Raw genomic sequence first — 8,301 nt, 5'->3', positions numbered from 1 at the left:
TCGCCAATAAGAGCTGTTGTGAAGAAAGCTAGAAGTGAAGGCCTTCCACTACTTTCCCCTGGGAGCTGCTTTTAAGCTGAGGCATTACCAGTGGCCCCTGCCTGTGCTACATCACAGCTGTGTAGCAGCTATGTCTGTGCCTGGTCTTGGATCTCTGTGATTCTGACCGTGACCTGGACCCACCGGCTTGGCTTCCTGGCTTGGTCTTGGACCTGCCTCATCACTACGGACTTGCTGGGTGAACACTGGACTGTGTCTGACCCTGACCACTGTCTCTGATCCTGACCCAGACTTGCTGCTCTGCATCCTGGCTCCTTGTTGGTGAGGTCACTGCTCCTGCTTGCCTTATTCTTGTGATCCATTCCTGGCTCACTTTTGATAGCAGAGCAGCCAGCCCTTGCTGCTCCCTGACAAAAATGAGTCAAAGGAGAATCAGGTCCCTCTTCCTTTTATATTGTCTGAATCCTGATGGCTTCCCATGAGGGAATATCCTCTTAGCTTGAAGTTTTCAAGTATAACCAATTCCTCAAAAGGAATTTATTTACTGAATGTGTGACAGAAGCTAACTGGAAATTTACTGGAGTTTCAACACTTTTTCCTCTATTTTTTCATTGGATTGATTTTGTGCTCTTGACTTTAGGTTTGGTCAGGGTAAGAAGCAGTAGGTCTTTAGATCAAGAGCTACTGCTTACTTGTCTTGGTAACTGCTAAAATTATTTCTTTGTCACAAATGCCTTTAAGAAGTAAAAAAATTATTGCTTAACTGTTCTAGAGGCACTTCAAATCTTGCATATGCTCTGTATTCTACTACTTTAGCCTTTTAATGCCTTTTTCTGCTTTGAAAAAATCTGGAACAGCATTCTATAACTTGCTGCACTCAGTCCAAGGAGCCTAATTGAGGATGATCTCTCTAATAAAGATTAAAGCTAGCCTCGCATTATAATATTGATATTCACTTAAATGCTATTCTAATTTATCTTTTTTCTTTGGAAACTGACTTCTTAATAATCATGATTTAAACGCCAGTGCAGCAATTCCAGTGGTCAAAATTGTAGGTTATCTTGGCAGCTAATTTAAGATACAATCTATAATAAACCCAGAAAAAAAAAAGCTATCAGTGAATAATTGTGTGGTAAAAACCGAACAAGAAAATCAAATTTCCTTAGCTTAGGCTTTTATACTAGTAATTTTATTTACGATGCTTAATCTGTAACTTCAGTTGGCAAGAACAAACACATTTATTCTCTGTACCACTTGCTATTTAAGATTTGTTCATGTCTTTTTTATCATTTTTGATCCAGTCTGTGTGTGAAATCCGTTGTTACAGAGATGGTCATCTGTGGAGGCTTGCAAAGATTTTTGTCTTCACTACTTTTGGTTTGCTACTACTTTGTGTTATAACATTGGGCAACCTTTCTATGGTTGTAGATAGATGGTATCAAATCCCTCTTGAGTCCATTGGCTCTGTTTCTTCTGTTGGCAAGACTTTATTGCTAAGAAAGGCCTATTCCTTTCCTGAGCAGAGATTGCTCATACATGTTCTTTCTTTTCTCTCTGTCTCTCTCTCTCTCGTGTCCCAGAGATCACTGTCACTTTGTTCTCATTCACTTGTACACATTTATGAGGTCTGGTGTGTCTGAATTGAAGATTTGCACCTGAATCGTGTTTTTTAAAACTTAAAGCTAGAGCAAAACAGAATAGAAATTGGAAATTGGGACTTCCAATTGGAAGAAAAGGTGAACATTAATGGGGGGTGACTTAATTCTAGGTCTGTTTCTTTTTTTAATAATAAAGGAACTTGTGGAGATTGGCTGTTTCAGATGCAGGATCCTTTCAGTTCCTTTTTCCTCAGATAGAGGGGGAGATGTGGGCAGACAATGAAGGGACTTTTTTATCCTGCATCTGTTAGATTGGCTTAATTGTTGACTGCATACTAGCTGTATATCAAGTAGTCAATAAGTATAGGTTTAATGTATTAAGGGATGTTAAGACAGGCACCGCCTCCAGCTGCTCTGGCTCAGGACTCCCTCCTGCCTGGCGGCTGGAGCCCAGCCCGGTGTGCCCGAGGACCGGGGGTATCTGCCCAGGCTGAGGGACGCAGCTGCCTCTTTCCTGTTTGCAGGTTCAACCAGTAGCAAAGCTGAACACATATCCCAGAAACACAGACACACACAGACACAGGACACATGCAGGACACTGACGCGGCCAGTTACATAGACTCCCACAGGCAAGGTGCTGCCTTCAAGAGCACCTACATATAGGACTTGCATAAAATGTAAGCACAGGCAGCCAAGTCCCTTTCCTCCTCTTTGGCTGTCAGCAATAGAAGTTCACTAGTGAAGGCACACACAACACTCCAGATTCACAAGTACATGCACGCTTGCAGATCCCCCAAGTACCAGCAGCCCCTCTGTCCATCCGGTACCCCTGCCCAGATACCAGGCCCTCTTACCTGCTTCATGAGTCCTCTACTCACTGGCTAGTCCAGCTTGATGCTTGCTAGAAAAAATGCATGCACTCACACACTCATTCCACATGCATTCCACACTCACAAGTCCCCCTGGGCATACCAGCATGGACCCTTGCCTACCTGATACCCCTGCCCAGACCCAGGGCTTCCTACTAGCCATCTAGTCCAGCTTGAAGTTTGCTAGCAAGTACGCATGCACACCCCACACACACCTGGTTTGGGGAAGATGATACAGACACTCTGCCTGCACCAGCAGCCAGTGGGCTGTGCCCAGCATTCCGGATCCAACTGCCAGTGCTGAGCTCCTCACTCGCCTCACTCACTCTGGTCCCTCCCAGTAGCTGGTTTTCAGGACACTGAAGGGGAAATTCTAATTGTAACTGCTCAGCAGTGGTAATTTGTGACTGAGGAATGATCTCAGTCCTTTTCTGTCCTTTTTGTGAAAGCCTGGAAAGAATGATCAGAAAGACCTTGTATCAGCTTGATGGCTTGATCTTCTCTCCCATTTATGGCATCTTATGTAAGTGGTGTGTGGTTTTTTTATTTTTGAGATGAAGCTTTTTTCTGTCCTTTTTGTGAAAGCCTGGAAAGAATAATCAGAAAGACCTTGTATCAGCTTGATGGCAATGTTACTGAGAGAAGAAAATTTCATTTTTCACTTGACTTCCAGCTATAAAGGCAGTGGTCTTATTAAAGACCAAATGTTTGTTAAGTAGTTAAATGAATGTATGTGATTTAAAAGCTTATTTTCCACTGAAGGTCACTTAAACCCCAGTAACTTAAGTGTTACTCAGTTCCACAGTTTCATAAGTAAACCTCCATACACCCTTAGGAATGAATATTTTAAATAAATGGGAAACATTTTTTTCTTTGCAAAATTAAAAAGTGAAATTAAATTGGAATGATTAGAGAAGAGACAACCAGAAACAGACGTTTTTTGAAAAATGTAACTTTTCTGAGTGTAGAATGTGTGGGGTTTTGGGGTTTTTTTTGTTTTGTTTTTTTTGTGTGGGGTTTTTTTTAACATGTTTAGGATTTAACAACTGAAACTGTTTTACTTTGGAAACTTCCATTTTGGAAAAGGAAAATGTTGAGGCCTTCAAATGGTCTATAACAATATTTTAAATAGTTTGTATCTTTTAAATTTTTCAGAGCTGTACTGGTCAGTAATGGTGTCCGTCTCATGTCTGCTAGTATTTTGAAATTGATCTTGTGTTATATGACTTCAAAATTTGGTCATGTGTTTTTTGGATGTTGTCTTAGCTTTGACTGTAGTAAATATTGTGGCATTTGATAGTTTATTTGAGTTGAGGTATAGTCTTCATACAGTTGAATTTTTACTTCTTCCCTGTATTGGGTTTACATGGCAAGGTTGGGGGGGGGGGCTCTGAAGGGGAAATTCAAATTGTAACTGCTCAGCAGTGGTAATTTGTGACTGAGGAATGATCTGACATGGAGGGCAAGAAGGCCCAACTGCAAGAAGGGGATAAACTGGCTGGAAGCAGGAATGCTAGAGACAGAAGGATTCCCTGTAAGGGAGTGAATTTTCCCTTGGTGATGAGATAAGAAACAGCCACAGCATTGTCTTGTAGCCATCCTGGAATGCAGGGATCACTCAGGGGCCACCTTTGGGCAGCAGAGCTGGTGCTGGGGGATGGACCCAGGGCCAGGCTGAGGTGCCCCATGCAACCACTCATGGGATTGGTGCTGGTGCAAGTGTATATAAGGAATCAGCTCATGACACATCTTTGCAGACTCCTTGTAGATCTGCTTATGGTGGTAGGAATCTGTCCAGTGCATTGTTCATTAATATTTTTTTAATATATATTTAAGCACAAACGTGTTTAATTCGCTTTAAGGGGTACAATAAAAATTCCCTAACACCTTTGTGAGAAGAGGCCAGAGGCTGCCCCGTGACGGTCACAGCCGGTTTCAGCCGGCTTGGCAATGATCCACTGTAGGCCAAAGCTGAGCCAATCAATGAAGCTTATGGTGCCTTTGTGAAAACATATTTAAGAAAGGGCAAAACGCTGCACAGCAGTGAGGAAAAAAGTGTGAGAAACACCAAGGTCAGAGAAGAAGGAGGGGGAGGAGGTGCTCCAGGCGCTGATTCCCCTGAATCCTGTGGAAGTTTTAGAAGAGATCACGGTGAAGCAGATATTTCCCTGCAGCCTGTCAAGGTGTCACCGAAATTCGGGAATCAAACTCTTTAACACAGACTGTCTTAAAGAGTAGGCATTACTTTATTCGGCGCCGGGTGCATGGGGGATCACTCCACCTAACATGCACACCGCATATTGTATCAGCCACCCCTTATATGATTCTTCAATATACATATGTATTATATTTCCCAGAATGATCGTACATATTCACTACATTTCCCAGAACTAATTATAATATCTGCATAGTCTTTACGCATGGGTCCTGGGTCTCTTAGGGGCGTCCACAGAGGTCTTGGGGGGGTCTCTAGTGGTCCCTGGAGGTTTCTCTAGTGGTCCCTGGAGGTTTCTCAAGTGATGAACTCTCGAGTTTTTCTCCTTATATGGCTATGAGTTGGCTCATCCTGCAGTTTGTTTTGTAATTCAGTCAGCAGAGCCAGGGGGTACAATACTGATATTGAGGAACATCTTGCCCTTTTAGCACGTATTGTTTCGGTATGCAGACTTGCTAATCTTTGGTATGTAGGCCTGCTTGTCCTTGGTACGCAGTTTGTCACAGCTTCTGCCTTTCTTTGTCTGTTCTCACCAGTTTCTGATATTCTTCAAGGATGCAGGTGTAGAAATGGTGTAACTTCTGCATACTTGGTTAATCTATATCTAAATTCTTTTGCAACTATTTACAACCTATTTACAACAAGGAGACCACTCCAGAGCAGATATCCACACTGCAGCCCATGGAAGACCCCATGCTGGAGCAGGTGGATATTTCCTGAAGGAACTGCAGCCCATGGAGAGCCCATGCTGGAGCAGGGGAAAAGTGTGAGGAGGAAGGAGCAGTGGAGAGGAACTGTTATGGACTGACCTAAATCCCCTGTTCCCCATCCCCCCTGCGTTGCTCAGGGTGTGTGGAAATAGAGGAGTCAGGAATGAAGGAGTGAAGTTGAGCCTGGGAAAAAGGGGTGGGGAGAAGGTGTTGTTTTAATTTGTCGTTGTTTCTCACTATCCAAATCTATTTTAATTGGCAATAAATTAAATGAATTTTCCTCAAGTCTGTTTTGCCTGTGACAGTAATTGGTAAGTGATCTTCCTGTCTTTATCTCGACCCATGAGCTTTTCCATCTTATTTTGTCCCTCTGTCCTGTTGAGGAAGGGGAGTGAGAGAGTGGCTGGATGGGGGTCTGGCAGCCAGCCAAGGTAAACCCACCGCAGTCCGTAACTTGATGTTGTTCAGTTAAAGATATGTGGCAGGATATAAATGATAAAGATTTCAGAAAATTTGTCATTCTGTGTGGCTATGTGTAACTTCATTTCTCTCTACTACTACCCTTTCTCTGTGAGTGAGCCACTGGCTCTTACCTAGATGTCATTGGTGCTTTGAATGCAACTGACTGAAGGCAGGATTTTTAAATAACATTCTGTTTGGGCCTAATTCTTTGTCTCTGTAAATCAATGGGAATTTTACCACAAACTTCAATGCAAACAATGAATTCTTCTTGGAATGGATTTTTCTAAACCCTAATATGCGTTATCATCTTCACTTTTCTTTTTGTTTAATCCATGCTTAAGATTTAAAATTCTTCAATGCTGTTGTTCTTTATAGTATAGTTTCCTTAAATAATATAGCTCTAGTCATCTATTTTGTGGGGATTTCTCATTATTTATAATGCATGTTGTAAGAAATCTTCAATTTCTCCTCAGTTCTTAGAAATCTTGGATGAAAAAGACATTACCCTGTCACTGGAGGGTTCTTATTCACATACTTTCACTTTTTCAGTTAAAAGAAAACACCTCCCTCCCAATTTTCTAATACTTCTTTTGATGCAAGTCTAAATCCATGAGCTACTTTTGTTTGCTTTTTGTTTATATGAAGTCCTAGAAAGCTCAGTCAGTTTTGTGTATGGTATCTTTAGCTGTTCAATAATGTTTTTATGTGATTTCTTAATTAGTATTTTGTATCTATGTATTATGACTTAAGTCCTAGGTTTGTTTTGGTTTTGTTTGTTTGTTTTTGAGGAAGGTGGGAAAGGCATGTATTAGAGGCTAAGCATAGCATGTTAGATTTATGCAAGTATGTTGGGTTTGTGTAGCGGGGGAGGGGCTACAGGGGTGGCTCCTGTGAGAAGCTGCTGGAAGCTTCCCTGGCTCCAAGTCGGACCCGCCTCTGGCCAAGGCCGAGCCAATCAGCAACGGTGGTAGCGCCTCTGTGATAGCATATTTAAGAAGGGGAAAAGACTGTTGAGAAAAGAGAGAGAGGAGGAGGAAGAAGAGCAAGAGCAGTAGCGGCTGCTATCGCTATCAATCATCACCACAGTGAAGAGAGGAGTGGGATGTGCCGGAGCAGAAATTCCCCTGCAGCCAGTGGTTAGATGGCAGGCTGTCCCCCTGCAGCCCGTGAAGGGTTAACGGCAGAGCAGAGATTCCCCTGCAGCCCATGGAGGACCCCAGGCTGGAGCAGGTGGCTGGGCCCGAAGAAGGCCGTGACTCCGTGGGAAAGCCCACACTGGAGCAGTTTGTGGGGGACTGCAGCCTGTGGATAGGACTCACGTTGGAGAAGCTTGTGGAGGGCTGACCCCCATGAGAGGGACCCCACGCTGGAGCAGGGGGAGAGTGTGAGGAGTCCTCCCCCTGAGGAGGAAGGAGGGGCAGAGACAATGTGGGATGAACTGACTGCAACCCCCATTCCTGTCCCCCTGTGCCGCTGGTGGGGGAGGAGGTAGAGGAATCAAGAGCAAAGCTGAGCCTGGGAAGAAAGGAGGGGTGGGGGGAAGGTATGTTTTTAAGATATGGTTCTATTTCTCATGATTCCTACTCTGATTTGATTGGTAACAAATTAAATTGATTTCTTTTTTTCCCCAAGTCGAGTCTGTTTTGCCTGTGACCATAAGTGGTGAGTGATCCCTCCCTGTCCTTATCTCGACCCATGAGCCTTTTGTTAAATTTTTCTCCTCCCCATCCCACCGAGGGAGGAGGAGTGAGCGAGTGGCTGTGTGGTGCTTTGTTGCCGGTTGGGCTTAAACCACGACAGCAAGTTATGTATGCGTAGTTTCTGGAAGAGAAAAAAGTCTGTCTGGAGCCTGGGCTAAGATTTCCTTTTCCTCTCTTTTAAGGACTTAGTTTTAAAGACTAAAACAATGGGTATGGCACAGACAAGGTGAAACATTTGCTGAAATGGAAGCTACACCCACTGGGGGTTCCTATAGAGCTGTAGCACAAGTAACTCCTAGCTGCCCTCCCTTGCCTGTCAGGAACTCTGATGGACAGCAGCTGAAATCACTATTGCTTTTTCTCTGCAGGAGTAAAAAAACACCACCAAAAAAAATCAAATTTAAAACCCAACAGCTGTTTCTGTGGCTTTGCACAGAGCTTGTTTAGTGCAGCAGTGTAATTTAAGACTCTCTGTCTGAGTTAACTAAATTTGGTTCAAGTTCTATTTTATGTGTTGAATTATTTTTTAATTATTATTGGTGTCTGACATAATTTATAGCATAATTTTATATATCAAAATATAAGTCTTCTGACATTTTCACCCCATTATATTTGGTAGTAAGCCACAGGCTAAAATTATATTTTTCTAATGGTTATGCGATTAGACTTGAAATACATGAGATGGTCTTATGACACTACATTTTAAAACATTGCAGCTATTCTGAACCTTGTCCAATTGGCAGGTAA

Source organism: Gymnogyps californianus, unplaced genomic scaffold (assembly GCF_018139145.2).
Source record: "Gymnogyps californianus isolate 813 unplaced genomic scaffold, ASM1813914v2 HiC_scaffold_115, whole genome shotgun sequence".
Taxonomy (NCBI): domain Eukaryota; kingdom Metazoa; phylum Chordata; class Aves; order Accipitriformes; family Cathartidae; genus Gymnogyps; species Gymnogyps californianus.
This window is presented reverse-complemented; position numbering follows the sequence as displayed.